Genomic DNA, 21,311 nt, shown 5'->3' on the forward strand with positions numbered 1-21,311 from the left:
CGCTTTCACTAAGTAGATTTTAAGTAGATAGCAATTGTGATCTTTGCATTCTCAAAGTTGTTAGTGGCGCGTGCGTGGTTAACCGGGACACTAACATGGACTTATGAGAAATGGCAAAGGTATAAGCAATTGAGACTATGATTTCGGCATCCCTATTCATAGTTCTGAAATTGTTTAGACACACATGTGAGCTATCTAAGAAAATGTGTATGATTTTGATAAAGTCTTGTCAAAGCAATCTCGTATCAGAAATCTGAACTTTAGTAAGAAAGTCAATAAAGTATTGACTTCTAAAAGTCCAGCTGTTTTCTGATACATGTCAAAGCTAGTGGAGCATAAGTTTTATGCTAATAATCATCATGTTAGTGGGAGAATGATAATTATGATAAGTATTGCAAGTTAGCAATGTTAATTATAGAAAACAAAGTTTCAATTCTTGAATTTGCAGGGGTTGGAAAAGTTGTTTTTCTATAATTAAGGGAGAGGATATACTTCATTTCAATTCTAAAAGCTTAGATTGAGATTTTAATCACCTTTAGTCAAGGAGATATATATATATATATATATATATATATATATATATATATATATATATATATATATATATATATATATATATATATATATATATGAATTTTATGTTGGAATGGTTCAACATAAGAAAATCCTATATATTGCGTTCTCAAAATTCGATTATGATTACGGCATCCCTCCTCATAGTCAAATTTTGAGAACATGGCAAATAAAAATTTTATTGCATGAATCGTGTCCCATATGCTTCGCGTATAGGATCGATTACATGTGCTATAATATTTATCCTTTCTAAATTTTCCAAATGCCTAGGGCATTAAGAGGGGAAAAGTCCTAGAATTGGATATGACTAAAATGATTAAACAATTGTCGAGGACAATCTATGGTTTACCAAAGATTGGTTGCTCAGGGACAGTTGGAAGTATAGTGTTAATTTTGGAAGGACCATATTGACATATTCTGAAAACAGGGAACTCTTGTTCAGAAGTGATAGTCAAAATGGGAATATGGAAATATTCTCATAGGTGGAAGTTATTCAATCTGTGTAAGATTAGAAAACTTAATGCAAGAAGGATGTCTAAAGCAATGTACTTTGAATATGAGACTTCGTTTCCATGAAGTTGATCTCCATTGTAATACTCTGTAATGTCTGGTGACAAGTATTTGTGAGTTTATGCATAATCATTACAGAGGATCATTGCATATAAGTTTAGAATCTAACAGATTATAGTAAATGGCAAGAGTTTGGTATTCTTACATTTACAAAAACGGATTTGGATTGTGAAATGAGCATCATTGGAGTCGTGTTCAATTGATCTATTTCACAAAAGAAAGGACCATAGGTAAACATAGTGTGCATGCTTCGTGCATGGCATGACTATTGTTTTAATTCAAGTATGAAGTTGATAAAATCGAAACAATGAATAATGAGTAATCAATATAGTGCTTAGATAAAAGGGTTTTTATTTACACTCAAGCGTTTGGGGCCATATAGGATTAGTATTATTCTTCTGTTTCACTTTGCATGTTTTGACTTCCAGAATAATTAGGTCATTCTTCCTGAATGACTAAGTTATTCAAACCATCCACAGTCGGTCATATGTGATGGGTTTTGAGCATTCTAACACTTCCTAAGTGTACATGCAACCCTAATAACCTTGGATCTATGTTTTTCTAATTTTCATGCAAAGTTAATTTCCAAGGTTATGATCCTATCTAGCATACATGGGGAACAATTTTAACTTGAATGAAAGATAGAATAACATACCTTGTTGTTGCTTATGATCCTTGAAACCTTGTGAGCCTAGCACCCCAAGTGTGATGCCTCAAATGCTTCACACAACACCAAATGCAAAGGAGTAAACTTTTTGAGAGAATACACACTTGTAAAATCGGCCTAGCCCTCACTTGTTCTTGTGTAACCAATTTTGGTGGAGAATGGGTTCTTTATATAGTGTTTAAACATCTAGGGTTACACCATGTAAACCCTAATGTGTCATGACTCTTCATTTCCATGACCCATGGGTTTGTAACTCCCATGGAGCATCCATGGAGCATCTAATGGGTTTAACCCAACTTGATAATCCATGGAGCCTCTTAGCCCACTATACAAGTTATGGATGATTTACATAATCAACCCATATATTTAATTAGTTATCTTTTGATCACGTAATTAATTCTAAATTAATTCTTGATCAAACTAATTAAATAATACTATTAATATATTAGAACTTATAATATATTAATAAACCACAAGTGTTATTTTTCTCATTTAGTCTATCCAATTGCATGGTGCCATGCAACCCAAATGGACCATGCCGAGTCGGGTCAAGTACATACCAGAAATAGTTATGGACTTAGACACCTTATCCAACAGTCTCCCACTTGGATAAGTCTAATAACTATAACTGCAAGTATGACTTCAGGAACCGATTGGCAATCGTAGCTCTTTTCAAGGTTTCTCGGAATTGAGAAGATGATGGTACGCCATTTCAGATAAGTGATCATATAATCCTCTGTTCTAGATATAAGCCGGACAAATACATGGAACAATGTCTTACTTTTGTCCAGCAGTTTGTTTCCCGATTTCCGATTTGTTTGACATAGAACTTAATTGAACACATCAACTTAGTTCTGACCGGGCCCGGTACATGGGTCAAAACAAAATCATCTAGGGGCCCAGATATCAGCTTCTAATCCAAGAAGGAACAGATAAACTTCGACTCATATGCTTGATCTACTACTTGTTAAATTACACACAACCACACGCTTTATCACATCGAGTTACCAATGCGTTTTCGCACGATCAATGCATAACTAACTCATAGTTAACAAGTCATATCTCTACGTTTGAAGACGTATATGATATTACCGTCTCACGATCACTCGAGATAAATTCCATGAAGTGATACCAGTGAGCGTGGGTTGAATCCAATACTCAGAACTTATGAGCACTCATGAGTGTTGAGGCCATGTCCAACATCTTAGACATCTACAACCAACTCATGACAGTCTTACTTCATATCTACTTCCAACATATGACTGACTGTGGATAATTTGAATAATATGTAAAAACACAACATAAATATTCTGGAAGTTAAAACATGCAAAAGAAATAATAGTAAACGATTGACAAGAGATAGCAACACTTTACTCATAAATAAACACAACTTTTATTAATCATCAAATGTCAATTACACCTTACATATTTCAAGATTATCTAACTACTAAAACTAATATCATCCTTCAGCCCTATGCCCCTTGCATCCTGAAGATGCTTAACCCTACCCAGTCCCTTCGTGAGGGGATCTGCCAGGTTCTCATCCGATGATACCCTCTTTGCCACGAGGAGTCCTTCTTCTATACGATGTCTGATGAAATGGTATTTTCTGTCAATGTGTCTGGATCTCCCGTGATCCCTTGGTTCCTTTGCTAAGGCAACTGCACTTTCACTATCACAGAAAATCTCTATGGGCTCCGTTGTAGCAGGTACAACTCCAAGGTCTCCAATGAAGTTCTTTAGCCATATAGCCTCCTTTGCTGCCTCGCTTGCCGCTATATACTCTGATTCACAAGTTGAATCAGCCACTGTCTCCTGCTTGGAACTTTTCCAAGAGATTGCTCCTCCATTTAAGGTAAAGACCCATCCCGACTGAGAGCGGAAATTATCCCTATCAGTCTGGAAACTGGCATCACTATACCCTACAACTCTCAAGTCATCACTCCCACCAAGGGTAAGGACCTAGTCCTTAGTCCTCCGCAGGTACTTGAGAATATTCTTTACCGCTGTCTAGTGAGCCTTACCAGGGTTCCCCTGATACCTGCTAACCATGCTCAAAGCAAAGGCTACATCAGGTCGAGTGCATGTCTTAGCATACATGATCGAGCCTACTGCAGAAGCATAAGGTACTCGACTCATTTCTACTATCTCAACCTCAGTACTCGGGCTCTGAGTCTTACTCAGTCTAGTGTTACTCTGGATGGGTAACTCTCCTTTCTTGGAATCTTGCATGCTGAATCTCTTTAGCACCTTCTCCAAGTATGTACTCTGACTAAGTCCAATTAGTCTTTTACTCCGGTCTCTCAGAATCCTTATCCCTAGAATATAGGCAGCTTCTCCTAGGTCCTTCATAGCGAAACACTTCCCAAGCCATGACTTAACTTCCTGCAGGGTTGGGATATCATTTCCTATGAGTAGTATGTCATCCACATACAGTACCAAAAAGCTAACTATACTCCCACTAGCCTTGACATATACACAAGATTCATCTTCACTCCTCGAAAAGCCAAACTCTTTGACTTTCTCATCAAAGCAAAGATTACATCTGCGAGGTGCTTGCTTTAATCCATAGATGGATTTCTCAAGCTTACACACTCTATTAGGGTACTATGTGCTAACAAAACCCTCTGGCTGATTCATGTAAACATCCTCAGCCAACTTTCCATTAAGGAAAGTGGTTTTGACATCCATTTTCCATATTTCATAGTCATGAAATGCAGCAATGGCTAACAATACCGTAATAGACTTAATCTTGGCTACTGGTGAAAAGGTCTCATCATAATCAACTCCTGGAGTTTGAGAAAAGCCTTTTGCAACCAGTCGGACCTTATAAGTGTGTACATTACCATCCATGTCGGTCTTCTTCTTGAAGATCCACTTGCACCCAACTGTCTTACGACCTGGTACATTTTCAACCAAGTCCCAGACCTGCTTGTCATACATGGACTGTATCTCGCTATCCATTGCCTCTTTCCATTTAGCAGACTCGGCGCCTGCCATGGCTTCCGCATAGCTGTTAGGTTCAACTAAACTTACCAATGTCTCATCACTGATAAGTGTCTCACCTTCCGCAGTAATATGGAAACCATAGTAATGCTCAGGTACATTCCTAACCCTTGTGGAACGCCTCAGAGGTACAATTGGAGGTATAGTTGGATCAACAGGAGTTTCCTCCTCAAGTTGGCTGCTAGGGTTTGAGGTTCCTTCACCACTTGACTCATGAAGTTATTCAAGGTCAATTAGCCTCCCACTGTCTCCTTGGCTTATGAACTCTCTCTCTCGAAAGACAGCCCTCCTAGCTACAAAGACCACATTCTCACTAGGTCTGTAGAAAGAGGTAACCAAAGGATTTCTGTGGGTAGCCGATGAAAATACACCTCTCACTTCGAGGTTCGAGCTTGTCATGAGTCTCGCGTCTCACGAAAGCCTCGCAACCCCAAATCTTGATGTGGGCTAGACTAGGAACTTTTCCAGTCCACATCTCGTGAAGTGTTTTGGCAACCTTCTTTGTAGGGACCAGATTAAGGATATGGGCGGCAGTCTCTAAGGCATACCCCCAAAATGAGATTGGTAGCGTAGCTCGACTCATCATGGAACGAACCATGTCCAACAAGGTTCGATTACGCCTCTCAGCTACACCATTCAACTGTAGTGTCCTGGGAGGTGTCAATTGTGAGACAACCCCAAATTCCCTTAGATAGTCAAGGAACTCAGTACTAAGATACTCACCACCACGATCAGATTGAAGCATCTTAATGTTCCTGCCCAATTAATTCTTGACTTCCTGTTTAAACTCTTTAAACCTTTCAAAAGTCTCTGACTTATGCTTGATTAAGTAGACATATGTTGGATTAGTGTCTAAGCCCGTAACTATATTTGGTATGTACTTGACCCGGTTGTGCATGGTCCTTTTGGGTTGCCTTCACCAAAGCAACTTAACAAGGTAATTTGATATGAGAGAGAGGATATTATGGTTTATTAATATCTTATAATAATAATATATTAAAGGAGAAATCATATTTATTTAATTAGTATTAGTCATAAATTAATTAGGAATTAATTTGGTGACTAAAAGAGATTAATTAAATAAAGGGGTATAAACCGTCAAAAGTGTGATAGTTGGATTTTGGGTTAAGGAAACCTAATGGAATTAAGGGGGAACGAAATTATGATGGGGATCCATCATATTTTCGTCCAAGGCCTTATTCCATAAGGTTCCTTGGGCTGCTTGGTGGCTAAGCTATCCATTAGGGTTTAGACTGAAACCCTAATAGCCTTTAAGTATAAATAGGGACCCCTACATGTGATTTTCGGCTACCACTTCAAGAAGAGAAACCCTAGAGCCGATTTCTAGCATCCTCCCTCCTCTTTCCTATTGCCTTCTTGCTTCTTGGTGTTTGTGATCAATTAGAGGAATTACAATTGTGATTCTAAGCTCAAGAAAGGAAGATTCAAGCCATTATTGAAGAGGTAAACATCTTGATCTGATGTTTTATGTTATTTTGTTATTATGCATGCTAGATTAGGGTATTCAAGTCTTGGATTCAAAGCATGTTCAATAGAGAAACCTAGATCCAAGCTTTAGGGTTTGTATGTGCACATAGGATTGTTTCTTATGTTTAAAACCCATCAGTGGTATCAGAGCCTTGATTGGTTTCAATTGTATGTGATGCTTAACTGTTTTGCTTTCTGAAAATCGTTTTCTGGCTTCTGTTCGACTGGACTCGGCGAGTCACTTAATGCACTCGGTGAGTCGGCCCTACTCGACGAGTCCATGAGTGACTCGACGAGTCGGATCGTCTGGCAGAGGATATTTCGGATTTTCTTGCTGTTTTTCCAAATGATAATTACCATATATGTTTTAAACAGATAAAATATGAATTTTATGATTATTGATAGATTATCCTTGCCAAAACACAAGATAATTACTAATTGATTAGATAATAATTTCTTTATTTGATTAAAATTGATTATTTGAATTAATTGGGTAACTTATCTTGCAAGAAAAGTAAATTAGGTCAAATATGGATAATTATGAAATTAATTGTTTAATTTAAATTGTTTGTTATTTGATCCCTTATGTTTTGAAAAGTTCAAAACTTGCCCTCAAGTTTTGAATTTTGAATTTTGTGATTAATAGTTTAATTTGAATAATTTAAATTTCAAACCCTTAGAATTTTACAAGTTTAAAATTCAACCCTATACTATTATATTATTACAAGATTAATTAATATATGTATGTATAAGAATAAGCTAGTCTTATCGCTAGTAGGCCTCATGCACGAAGCCAGTCTATAAGGTGGGTATAAGGTTGCTGCCTATAAAATCGCGCTTAATGGGTGTACACTCACACCTACCGCTTGCTTGACTGGTGGAGGGTCATTAGCCGAACGGATAGGATAGGGCATTTAATTCCTCATTATAAGTATAATGGAAATATTAAAGTAACTACGTTGTTTTACAAATTCCCAATCTTAGTTACTTTAGGATAAAATGTGAAAATGATGCTATTCCATGGAATCACACTTTGTACCCCTGTCAAACGTTAGTGGAGCGTGCGTGGTTAAACGGCACATTAATTTGGGATTGGCATTGGTGACAAAGGGTGGCTCGATGCTTTATCATAGATCAATGGAGCGTGCGTGGCTAACCAGCACATTGATTAGGTGGTGAAAACATTCAGTGCACGATGTTGATTCGCATGGTTATTCACAAACTTGTTTGTGATCCTCGGCATCCCAGTCGCAAATTTGAAGTGCATATCGAGATTTAAACATGACATTGAAATGTTCAATGAATCTCAAAAGAAATCTAGGAATTTTCAAATGCATTTAAAACTTAATCGTTTTTGTTTTTCGTGGTGAAAATTAGTGAATCGTCATTCACTTACCTTCGAATTATTTACTTTTAGATTACGGCATCCCTTTTCTAAGTTGTAAATAATGTTGTTGGATCCTAGCCCTAGTTTCTCATTTGGGTGTTTAATTGGGGATTCATTTCTAATCAAACTTTGTTTCTTTCTATTTCAGATGTCTAACGCAAACGCAAACAACACTTCTGGGTCATTCTCGTTGATGAACCTGTGTCAAAAAGTGACATTTGATGGCTCGAACTTCAACGAGTGGATGAGATACATTCGTATGATAACTCGCTACGAGGACAAAGAATATGTCCTCGACGAGAAGCTAGAGAAGATTAACCCAGAAGAAGCTACTCCTGAAGAGATGGCCGCCTTTGAGGCCCACGAGCGTGATGCAACGAAAGTTCATTGCATCATGTTGGCCACCATGAACCTCGAACTCCAATAGTCCTATGAGGACATGCATCCATATGAAATGCACCAAGATTTGCTGGACAGGTACCACCAGAGCGCAAGGCAAGAGCGCTATGAGATCATCACCAACATGATCACCGCTAAGATGGGGAGTGGAGAATCCCTAACTGCTCATTTGCAAAGAATGCAAAGATATGTTGATCGTCTTCTCAAACTTAATGTTAAGTTTGATGAGGATTTGGCTATCGACATCATCCTCCACTCCTTTCCTTCCTGCTACAACCAGTTCAGAATGACCTACCACATGAATAAGGAAGAGGTCACCCTGAGTAAGCTCCAAGGGCTCCTGAGGACAGCTGAGAGCAACCTCAAGGACAAATCTGTTGCATCATCCTCTACAATAGCTGCTCCTATGTTGGCAATTGGCCAAGGAAAGGGGAAGAAGAGGAAGGCTCCTTCCAAGAGCCACCATAAGGGTAAGACCCAAGATTGTTCCTCTTCTGGTGGGACCAAAGCAGGTTCTGTTAAGCCCTCTTCTGACACCAAAGAAGCAGAGTGCTTTTATTGCCACCAGAAGGGCCACTGGAAACGAAGCTGCCCTAAGTATCTGCAAGATATCAAGGATGGGAAGATAAAGCCCACCTTCGCAGGTATGTATTTAATTAAATCTAATAACTCATCATTTGCTACTTCATGGGTCCTTGATACAGGATGTGGTCACCACATTTGTTCTGATTTGCAGGGGCTAAGAAAAAGTAGGGAAGTGGAGCATGGAAGGATAAACTTGATCATAGGAAACAAGAAGTCTTCATCAGTAACCAAGATCGGATTTTATTCCTTAGTGTTCAGTAATGGGTTAGGGCTAGATTTAAATAATTGTTGCTATTCGCCAAATATGGCAAGAAACGTCATTTCTTTTCATGGATTGTTTAGACAAGGTTTCAGATATTCTTTTGATAATAGTAATGGTTCTATTAATGCTTATTTGAATGGTGTCTTTTATTTCAATGCATTACCTTGTAATGGGATTTATGAATCTGTGTTGGTTATTGATAATTTAGGAAATGATGTTTTGAATATTGATTCGTCTACAAGTTTGGACAAAGCGTGCTTGTGGCATTGTTGCCTTGGCCATGTTAACAAGAAACGCATAGCCCAACTCCAAAAGGATGGAGTCTTGGAGTCATTTGACCTTAGGGATGATGACGTGTGCGAGTCTTGTTTAATTGGGAAGATGAACAAGTCACCCTTTAATGGCTCATGTGAAAGGGGTGAGGGTGTATTGCATCTCATACATACTGATGTATGTGGACCCTTTAGATCCACCACAAGGGACGCTTGTCGCTTCTACGTGACTTTTACAGACGATTATAGCAGATATGGGTATATCTACTTAATCTAGCAAAAGTCGGAAACCATTGAAAAGTTCAAAGAGTTCAAGAATGAAGTGGAGAATCAGTTGGGCAGGAAAATCAAGATGCTTCGATCTGATCGAGGAGGAGAGTACCTAAGTCTTGAGTTTCACGACTATCTGAAAGAATACGGAATAGTTTCGCAATTGACGCCTGCTAGAACGCCACAATTGAATGGTGTGGCTGAGAGACGTAATCGAACCTTGTTGGACATGGTTCGTTCTATGATGAGTCGTGCTCCGTTACCAATCTCATTCTGGGGGTATGCCTTAGAGACTGCCGCCCATAACCTTAACTTAGTTCCCACCAAGAAGGTTACCAAAACGCCTCACGAGATGTGGACAGGGAAAGCTCCCTCGTTGGCACATATCAAGGTTTGGGGTTGTGAAGCTTTCGTAAGACGAGAGACTCACGACAACCTAGAACCTCGTAGTGAGAAGTGTTATTTCATCGGCTACCCACATAAGTCTTTTGGTTATCTCTTCTATAGACCAAATGACAATGTTGTCTTTGTTGCTAGGAGAGGGGTTTTCAGAGAAAGAGAACTCATAAGCCAAGGAGACAGTGGGAGTTAGATTGACCTTGAAGAGCTTCAAGAGTCAGGAGATGAAGGAACCTCTGACACTGGCATGCAACCTGAGGAGGAAACTCCAGTTGAACCAATTGACCAGTCCTTACCTCTTAGACGTTCAAGTAGAGTTATTGTTCCACCCCAGTTTTATGGTTTCCATATTACTACTGACGGGGATACATTTATTAGTGATAGTACACTAGTAAATCTGGACGAACCTAATAGCTACAAGGAAGCCATGGCAGGCCCAGAGTCTGATAAATGAAAAGAGGCAATGGACAGCGAGATTCAGTCCAGGTCGAAAGACGGTCGGGTGCAAGTGGATCTTCAAGAAGAAGACAGACACGGATAGGAAAGTGCACACTTATAAAGCGCGATTGGTCGCGAAGGGCTTTACTCAAACTCCTGGAGTTGACTATGATGAGACCTTCTCGCCAGTTGCGAAAATAAAGTCTATTAGGGTAATGCTTGCAATAGCTGCGTTTCATGATTATGATATTTGGCAGATGGACGTAAAAACCGCTTTCCTAAATGGGAAGTTGGCTGAAGATGTTTACATGAATCAGCCAGAGGGTTTTGTCGATGCGAAGCATCCAAATAGAGTGTGCAAGCTTGAGAAATCCATTTATGGATTAAAGCAAGCATCTCGCAGATGGAATCTTTGTTTTGACGAGAAGGTCAAAGAGTTTGGTTTTCTGCGAAATGAAGATGAGTCATGTGTGTATGTCAAGACCAGTGGGAGTATAGTGAGCTTCCTCGTATTGTATGTCGATGACATATTACTCATAGGAAACGACATCCCAACCTTGCAGGAGGTAAAATCTTGGCTTGGGAAGTGTTTCGCTATGAAGGACCTCGGAGAGGCTGCATATATTCTGGGAATAAGGATAGTGAGAGACAGAAGTAGGAGACTGATAGGACTCAGTCAAGATACATACTTGGAAAAGGTACTAAAACGTTTTAGTATGGAAAATTCCAAGAAAGGGGAGTTACCAATCCAATGCAATACCAAACTAAGTAAGACTCAGAGCCCGAGTACAGAGGCAGAGATAGCAGATATGAGCCGAGTACCTTACGCTTCCGCAGTTGGCTCGATTATGTACGCTATGACTTGTACTCGCCCTGATGTGGCCTTCGCTTTGAGCATGGTCAACAGATATTAAGGGAACCCTGGTAGGGCACATTGGATTGTTGTCAAGAATATTCTTAAGTACCTAAGAAGGACCAAGGAATGGTTTCTAGTCCTCGGTGGGAGTGATGACTTAAGGGTGCAAGGGTACAGTGACGCTAGTTTCCAGACATATCGGAATAATTACCGATCACAGTCGGGCTGGGTCTTTACCCTGAATGGAGGAGCAGTGACTTGTAAAAGTTCCAAGCAAGAGACCGTAGCTGATTCAACGTGTGAATCAGAGTACATTGCAGCAAGCGAAGCGTCGAAGGAGGCTATATGGTTGAAGAACTTCATAGGAGATCCTGGAGTTGTGCCATCCATACAGGAGCCCATGGAAATTTTCTGTGATAATGAAGGAGCGGTTTCCTTGACCAAGGAGCCAAGAGATCATGGCAGATCTCGACATATCGACAGGAAATATCATTTTATTAGACAACGGGTAGAAGAGGGACTCCTCGTTGTGAAGAGGGTATCTTCAGAAGATAACCCAACAGATTCCTTTACGAAGGGACTGAGTAGGGTAAATAATTTGAAGCACGCTAGGAGCGTTGGGCTAAAGGACGATATTAGTTTAGATTAGATAGGTAGGAAACTTGTAATAGATAATTTTGTATTCAACATTTGATGATTAAATAAAGGTGTGTTATTTATAAGAAGGTTACTATCTTGTGTTGATTGTTTATCTATTGTTTCATTTTTGCATGTTTTGACTTCCTGAATAATACGATTGTTCGAACAGTCCACAATCGCTCATATGTTGGAAGTAGATATGAAAGAAGATTGTTATAAATTTGTTTGTAGATTGTCTGAAAGGTTTTAGACATAGCAAAGGTTTGCTACGAAGTTTATGAGTGCTTATGAAATTGTTTTGAGCATTGGAATAAACCCACACTTGCTAGTATCACTTCTTGAATGTTATCATAAGTGATTGCAAGATGATAATATCATATAATCTTAAAAACCTAGAGATATGGTTATTGTTTCCTTGTTGATTATATATTGATAATACGAAAACACATCAGTAACTTGATGTTATAAAACGTATTATTGTGTGTAACTTAGCTAGTAGATAATAAAAGCATATAAGTCGAAGTTTATCTGTTCCTTTTATTCTAAGAGGATAAAAGCTATATCTTGGCCATTCGATGATTTGGTTTGACTTATGTGTCGGGCCCGGTCAGAATAAGGTTGATGTGTTCAACTGAATTATATGTCGAACGAATCAGAGATCGAGAAACAAAATGCTAGACAATAAGTATTGTCAGCATGATATCTAGAACAGAGGATTATACGATCCCTTATCTAAAGGACAGGATTTTGATCAGATTTGACAGAAGCGTATAAGAGCTACGATTGCTAATCGGATTCTGAAGTCATATGTGAGATATAGTTACTAGACTTATCCAAGTGGGAGACTGTTGGATTAGTGTCTAAGCTCGTAACTATATTTGGTATGTACTTGACCCGGTTGTGCATGGTCCTTTTGGGTTGCCTTCACCAAAGCAACTTGACAAGGTAATTTGATATGAGAGAGAGGATATTATGGTTTATTAATATATTATAAGAATAATATATTAAAGGAGAAATCATATTTATTTAACTAGTATTAGTCATAAATTAATTAGGAATTAATTTGGTGACTAAAAGAGATTAATTAAATAAAGGGGTATAAACTGTCAAAAGTGTGATAGTTGGATTTTGGGTTAAGGAAACCTAATGGACTTAAGGGGGAATGAAATTATGATGGGGATCCATCATATTTTCGTCCAAGGCCTTATTCCAGAAGGTTCCTTGGGCTGTTTGGTGGCTAAGCTGTCCATTAGGGTTTAGACTGAAACCCTAATAGCCTGTAAGTATAAATAGGGACCCCTACATGTGATTTTCGGCTACCACTTCAAGAAGAGAAACCCTAGAGCCGATTTCTAGCATCCTCCCTCCTCTCTCCTATTGCCTTCTTGCTTCTTGGTGTTTGTGATCAATTAGAGGAATTACAATTGTGATTCTAAGCTCAATAAAGGAAGATTCAAGCCATTATTGAAGAGGTAAACATCTTGATCTGATGTTTTATGTTATTTTGTTATTATGCATGCTAGATTAGGGTATTCAAGTCTTGGATTCAAAGCATGTTCAATAGAGAAACCTAGATCCAAGCTTTAGGGTATGTATGTGCACATAGGATTGTTTCTTATGTTCAAAACCCATCAACATATACATATCTACTATAATCATTTGTAAAAGTCACATAATAACGATTAGCATCCCTTGTGGCATGTTTGAATGGTCCACACACATCCGTGTGTATAAGATCCAACAAACCTTCACCCCTCTCACAAGAACCTGTGAAGGGTGACTTTGTCATTTTTCCAAGTAAGCAGGATTCACAACTATCATCTGACTTTAGGTCAAATGATTCCAAAACTCCATCCTTTTGGAGTTGGCCTATGCGTTTCTTGCTTACATGTCCAAGACGACAATTCCATAATGATGCTTTATCCAAGTTATTATCATTAGTAGAATCAATACACAACACATTATTTCCTAAATTATCTACAACAGACACAACTTCCTACACATCATCACAAGGTAATGCTTTAAAATAAAACACATTATTAAAGAAAGCATTTATTCCACCAATTTCATTATCAAAGGAAAAGGTAAAACCTTGTTTGTACAAAGCATGAAAGGAAATAACATTTCTTGCCATTTCTAGCGAATAACAACATTTATTCAAATCTAAAGTAAACCCACTACTAAGCAACAAAGTATAAACTCCAATCTTGGTGACAGGTGAAACTTTCCTATTCCCCATGATAAAGTTTATCTTTCCATGCTCCATATTCTCACTTCTTCTTAGTCCTTGCAATTCAGAACAAATATGAATACCGGAACCAGTATCAAGGACCCAAGAGTTAGAATAGAGTGAATTATTAGATAAGATAGTGTAAATACTTGCATGGTTGGGTTTCACTTTCCCATCCTTCAAATCTTGCTAGTACTTTGGACAGTTACGCTTCTAGTGCGCCTTTTCGTGGCAGTAGAAGCTTTCAGCCTCTTTGGGATCAGAAGAAGGTGTAACGAAACCTTTCTTGGTTCCGCTAGAAGAGGAGCCATCAAGAGTCTTACCCTTGGTACCCTTCGAAGGGTTCTTCCTCTTCTTCCCTCTACCTTTCCCGATTGCCAGGACAGGTGCTGAGTTTGGAGTAGTAGTAGGAGTGGTCACAACCACCTTACCTTTAAGACCTGATTCTGTAGTCTTTAGGAGTCCTTGAAGTTTGCTAAGTGTAACTTCCTCCTTATTCATGTGGTATGTCATGCGTAATTGATCATAACACGAAGGTAAGGAGTGCAAAATAATATCTATTTCTAACTCCTCAGGGAAGTTCACATTCAACTTCATGAATCGGTCCACATACCTTTGCATTTTCTGCATCTGGCTTGTGATGGGTTCACCATCTTTCATCCGGGTTGTGATCATAGAGGAGATGATTTCATATCGCTCTTGACAAGCACTCTAATGGTAGCGATCCATCAAATCCTGGTGCATCTCAAAAGGATAGTATTCCTCATAGAACTTTTGGAGTTTGGCTGTCATAGTGGCCATCATGATGCATGCCACTTTGGTATCATCTCTTTCATGTGCCTCATATTCAGCAAACTCCTCAGGAGTAGCAGTTGGCTCAGGTACCTTAAGCTCCTTGCCGAGAACATATTCCTTGTTCTCGTATCAAGTGACCATCCTAATGTTTCTGATCCAGTCAGTAAAGTTGGATCCATCAAAGATGACTCTCCTATAAAGGTTCATGAGAGAGAATGAGCTAGTAGAGTTTGGGCCAGGAGTAGCATTGTTGGAAGACATCTGAAAAGAAGAAAACAAGTTTAGTTTAGGTATAGAGAAAGTCCTTAATAAAACACCCAAATGTAATATTAAGGCTAGGATCCAATCACAATATATTATAACTTAGAAGAGGGATGCCGTAATCCAAGTTATAACATATTTGAAAGGTAGGTGAATGACGATTCACCAATTTCCACCATGAAAACGAAATATAAATTATTAGGTTTTTAGAAATTCCTAGATTCTTTTGAGATTCATTGAACTTTTCAATGGCATGTTTCAATCTCGAGTGTGCCCTTCATGTTTTGTGACTGGGATACCAAGGATCACAAAACAAGGTGTGAAGTAACCATGCAAATTACTTGGTACCCTTAATGTTTTTCACTTAATCAATGTGCCGGTAAACCACACGTGCTCCACCGACCTTATGAAAAAAAAAACCTTAAGTCACCCTTTGCCTACCTTGTTAAGTCCAAGTTAGTGTGCCGGTAAACCACACACTCTCCACCAACGACTTAAACAAAGTGCAAAGTGTAATTTCATGTATTAGCACCTTATTTACATTTTTCCTAAAGTAACTAAGATTGGGAATTTATAAAACATTTAGTTACTTTATAATAATCATTATACTTTTAATGAGAATTTTAAGTGACTGTCCTACCCGTTCGGCTAACGACCCTCCACCAGTCAAGGAAGCGGTGGGTGAGAGTGGACACCCATTAAGCTACCATTTTATAGGCAACAACCTTATACCCCCCTTATAGACCGGCTTCGTGAATGAGGCCTACTTGCAGTAAAACGACTTGATCTTATACATATATATATTATTAAATTTATAATATTATAAAGTATAAGGGTTGAATTTTAACTTTTAAAATTCTAAGGGTTGGAACTAAAGTTTTAGTGTGACTTTACTTGTTCCAAAACTTGAGGGCAAGTTTTGTAAACTTTCAAAACTTTTCATTTCTCGTAACTTATGAATTTAATTGAGCATTAAAATTGAAGACACTTCATTTTTATAACTCTTGTGTTCTTTTAATGGCTTTAATTAAAGTGTGACTTTTGGTTTTCCATAACTTGAGGAGAAGTTATGGACTCCATTAAAACACATTATGATCAAGAATTAAACTACCAAGTAGGTTACAAAGAATTTCTATGATCATCTAATCTTCATAAGTTCAAGAACATGAATATAAACACTTTCAAGAATCATAAATTACACTTAAAACTTGTAATTTTGATAATTTTCAATGTAAATAGATTAACATAAACATTACACCATCTAAAACAAGTTTTAAAACACCAAAACAGTTTAGGGTAATGTTTCGAGTCCATTTCCAGCAACAAAAGTCGAAATTCTGGACACAGCAGCCTCTACTCGTCGAGTGCATGAACAGACTCGACGAGTAGCTTGCATTTGTACATGGACTCGTCGAGTCCCCCCATGGACTCGGCGAGTTCATACGAGCAGTGGGCAGAAAATCGATTTTTTCAAGCAGTTTGCACAAAAATCAAACAAGCAAGCCTAGGCTCTGATACCACTGATGGGTTTTGAGCATTCTAACACTTCCTAAGTGTACATGCAACCCTAATAACCTTGGATCTATGTTTGTCTAATTTTCATGAAAAGTTAATTTCCAAGGTTATGATCCTATCTAGCATACATGGGGAACAATTTTAACTTGAATGAAAGATAGAATAACATACCTTTGTTGTTGCTTATGATCCTTGAAACCTTGTGAGCCTAGCACCCCAAGTGTGATGCCTCAAATGCTTCACACAACACCAAATGCAAAGGAGTAAACTTTTTGAGAGAATACACACTTGTAAAATCGGCCTAGCCCTCACTTGTTCTTGTGTAACCGATTTTGGTGGAGAATGGGTTCTTTATATAGTGTTGAAACATCTAGGGTTACACCATGTAAACCCTAATGTGTCATGACTCTTCATTTCCATGACCCATGGGTTTGTAACTCCCATGGAGCATCCATGGAGCATCTAATGGGTTTAACCCAACTTGATAATCCATGGAGCCTCTTAGCCCACTATACAAGTTACGGATGATTTACATAATCAACCCATGTATTTAATTAGTTATCTTTTGATCACTTAATTAATTCTAAATTAATTCTTGATCAAACTAATTAAATAATACTATTAATATATTAGAACTTATAATATATTAATAAACCAAAAGTGTTATTTTTCTCATTTAGTCTATCCAATTGCATGGTGCCATGCAACCCAAATGGACCATGCCGGGTCGGGTCAAGTACATACCAGAAATAGTTATGGACTTAGACACCTTATCCAAAAATATGTTGGAAGTAGATATGAATCAAGACTGTCATGAAGCTGGTTTGTAGACGTCCAAGGTAGTGGACATAGCAAGAGTTGCTTCAACATTCATGAGTGCTCATAAGTTCTGAGTATTGGATTCAACCCTCGCTCATTTGAATAACTTCATGGATTTTATCACGAGTGAATCATGAGACGATAATATTTTATATTCTTCAAACCTAGAGATATGAGTTGTTACTATGAGTTGGTTATACATTGATTGCACGAAAACGCATTGGTAACTCGATGTTATAAAACGTGCCTTTGTGTATGATTCAACAAGTAGTAGAAAAAGCCATATGAGTCGAAGTTTATCCATTCCTTTTACCCTTAAAGGGATAAAATCGATATCTGTGGGCCCCTCGATGATTTAATTATGACACGTGTGAGTTCATGGCCAAGCCAGGACTGATTTGATTTGTTCAATCAGTCAGTCGTCATAAATCGAAAATCAGGAAACAACAAATGGACAGAGAGATGTCTCAGTCCATATGATATCTAGAATGGAGGAATATATGATCCATTATCTAATGGACGCTTAATTGATTTGTTTAGAGCTCGACAGCGGCTTTAAGAGCTACGATTGCTAGTCGGCTTATGAAGTCGTACTTGCAATAATAGTTTTAGACTTATCCAAGTGGGAGACTATTGGATTAGACGTCTAAGCCCATAAATAATATTGGTATGTACTCGACCCGAGTGTAGCATGGTCCATTTGGGTTGCATATCATCAGGACAATTTGTTAGGATGGACTTTTGAGAGAAGGTAATTTATGGTTTATTAATATATTATAAGTTATAATATATTAATATAAAATCATATGTTTTAATTAGTATTGATCAATAATTAATTTGGAATTAATTTAGTGATCAAAAGAGACTAATTAAATCTTTGGGGACTAATTATGATAATTAGTTATATTTATATGTGTTAGGCTTATGATCCATGTTGGACCAAGTTTATGTATGGATACATAAAGATTTGGGCCACATGAACCATGGATCATAAAAACCTATGGGTATGGATTTGGGTTATACCCATGACTCTTGAAATACCACACGTATAAATACATGCATCATGACCTAAAAACGTCACTTGTGCTTACACATGAAGTTCTTGGAGTTCATGGGTGTTTTTGGGTGCATGGAATTTTCTCTCAAGTTCCACCTTTATCCATGGTGTGTTGTGATTCCACTTGAGACTTCCACACTATTAGGGCTAAGCTCTTAAGGCCAAATACATCAAGACTTCAATCCACATGAAAGGTATGTTACCCTAACTAGTATCTTATATGGTTTTTGTCAAATGCATGCTAGTTATAGGTTTAATGCCTTGGAAACTATTTGCATGTATAATTAGTGAAAACATAGATCCAAGGTATTTAGGGTTGTATCTGCACCATAGGATGTTGTATTATACCAAAACCCAACAGATGAAGTGAGTCATTTTAGGCCCAACATGGCCCAAAATGCTATGGTTTGATGAATGTAGGTCCAGTTAGAACCCAAATGGAGTTCCTGTTGGATAAGGTGTCCAACTCCATAACTATTTCTGGTATGTACTTGACCCGATTAGCATGGTCCATTTGGGTTGCATGGCATTGCAATACTTGGATAGACTAAATGAGAGAAAGGACACTTAAGGATATTTAATATATTAAAAGTTATAATATATTAATAATATTATTTAATTAGTATTTATCAAAGAATTAATTTTGAATTAATTAAGTGATCAAAAAGAGACTAATTAAATATATGGGGTTGATTGTGTAAATCATCTATTCTTGTATAGTGGGCTAATGATCCATGGTTTGTATGGATTGGGCTAAAACCCATAAGGTGCTCCATGGATAGTCCAAGGAGGTTACAAACCCATGGATCATGGAATATGGAAAGCCATGACAATTAGGGTTTACATGGTGTAATCCTACTTATGGCACAACTATATAAAGACCCCTAGACTAGCAAAATCGGCACTTGTACAAGTAAGTAAGAGGGCTATCCGATTTCGAGGTGTAGTGAACTTCTCTCAACGTTATTCCAAGTGTTGTAGTGTTGTGTGAGACATTTGAGGCATCACACTTGAGGTGCTGGGCTCACAAGGTTCTCAAGGAATCCAAACAACAAAAATGTATGTTCTTCTTTTAGCATTTATGTTTAAAAGTTCCCTATGCTATGCTAGATAGGTTAAGAACCTTGGAAAAACTATTTTGCATGTATCTTAGTAAAACATAGATCCAAGGTTTCTAGGGTTGCATGTACACCTTAGGAGTGTTAGAATGCTCAAAACCCTCCAGTGGTATCAGAGCCTAGGCTTTTTTATTTGATACTTGATGCAAACTTGTTGAAAAAACTCAGTTTTCTGCATTCTGCAGCATGAACTCATCGAGTCCATGGGGGGACTCGATGAGTCCATGAGTTAATTCATCCTACTCATTGAGTAGGTTCTTGCAATCGACTAGTAGGACCCCCTGAATGCAGATCTTCGAGTTTTGCTGCTGGAAATGGACTAGAAACATTACCCTAAACTGTTTTGGTGTTATAAAACTTGTTTTAGATGGTGTAATGGTTATGCTAATCCATTTTCAATAGCTATTATCAAAATTTCAAGTTTTATATGGTTTATTTATGATTCTTGAAAATGTTGATATGAACATGTAACATTCCAAATTCAGGAATATAAGTTCGGGGTGCTATGTGTAAATAAAGGAGTTGACTCGACGAGTAGGTATCTTAACTCGTCAATTCGGAGCAGGTTTTGGCCACGTGTTAAGTGACCAACTCGCCGAGTCGGCGGCGAGACTCGACGAGTCGGTGTTGGGAAGAGAAAACCCTAATTTTAGGGTTTGCACCCTATTTAAAGGAGCATATTTCCTCCCTTCAGCCTCCTTATTGCCCTTGAGAGTCAGTAAACCCTAAAATCAAGTGAGCTTCCATTGTTAAAGAGATTTGAGCTTTAGAGGAGGAATATTGAGAAGGGAGCTTGAAGATCAAGAGGCTAGCATCAAGGGATTGGTGTAGATCCAGAATCTACTTCAGCTTGGGCACATTTTGGAGGTAACAAGCTGTTACCTTGACTCTATTGCATTTATATCTATTCAAGAATGAGATTTGGGGCCATTTTGGCATGTTAAAGATCTATTTTGGTTTAGGGGTCTAGATCTGAGGTTGCTACTTCAGATCTAGACTTGTCTTGGTCCAGAAACTCACAAAGTATCAGCCCTTGGTTTGTTGGTAAAGCATCCTTGTCTTAAACCTTAGCCCTAGATTGATTTGGGCCTATAGCTTTTTGTTTCCACGTGAAGTTTGCAACTTTACATGAGAGTCATGCCCTAGAAGAGTGGATCTACAGTTTGGAGCCCCTGTATGGCTCAAAAAGCCTATGTATGAATAAAGGACTGAAGAGACTCGACGATTCACTTGGGTGGACTCGGCGAGTCACATGAAGATAGGCATGAACTCGATGAGTTGGAGGAACAACTCGGTGAGTCTGTTGAAGATTGCCATGGACTCGGCAAGTCTGTTCTTAGACTCGACGAGTCAGAACGCAAAACCCCAACCTCTTCTGGTTAAGATTCAGATCAGTGAGTTGAGTGGTGACTAAGTGATTTGGACATGATAGGACTCGAAGATTGTTGAACTCGACGAGTCATGGGGTGACTCGGCGAGTCGAGTCGTGATATGGGAGTTTTCTGAGTTTAGGAACTCGGCTAGTCAGTGGGTTGACTCGGCGAGTAGGGTCAATCAGGAAGGTTGACTTTGGCCAGGACTTTGACTTTGACCAGTTTGACATTCAAGGGTATTATGGTAATTTGGATATTCATGTCAATGGATCATTGATGGCTATAGGTGTTGGAGTTTGGGGCAGTGCTTCGGGATTGTGCTTTCGTGGTTC

This window comes from Lactuca virosa, chromosome 2 (assembly GCF_052849685.1).
Source record: "Lactuca virosa cultivar CGN04683 chromosome 2, Lactuca_virosa_CGN04683_v6, whole genome shotgun sequence".
In the NCBI taxonomy this organism is placed as follows: Eukaryota; Viridiplantae; Streptophyta; class Magnoliopsida; order Asterales; family Asteraceae; genus Lactuca; species Lactuca virosa.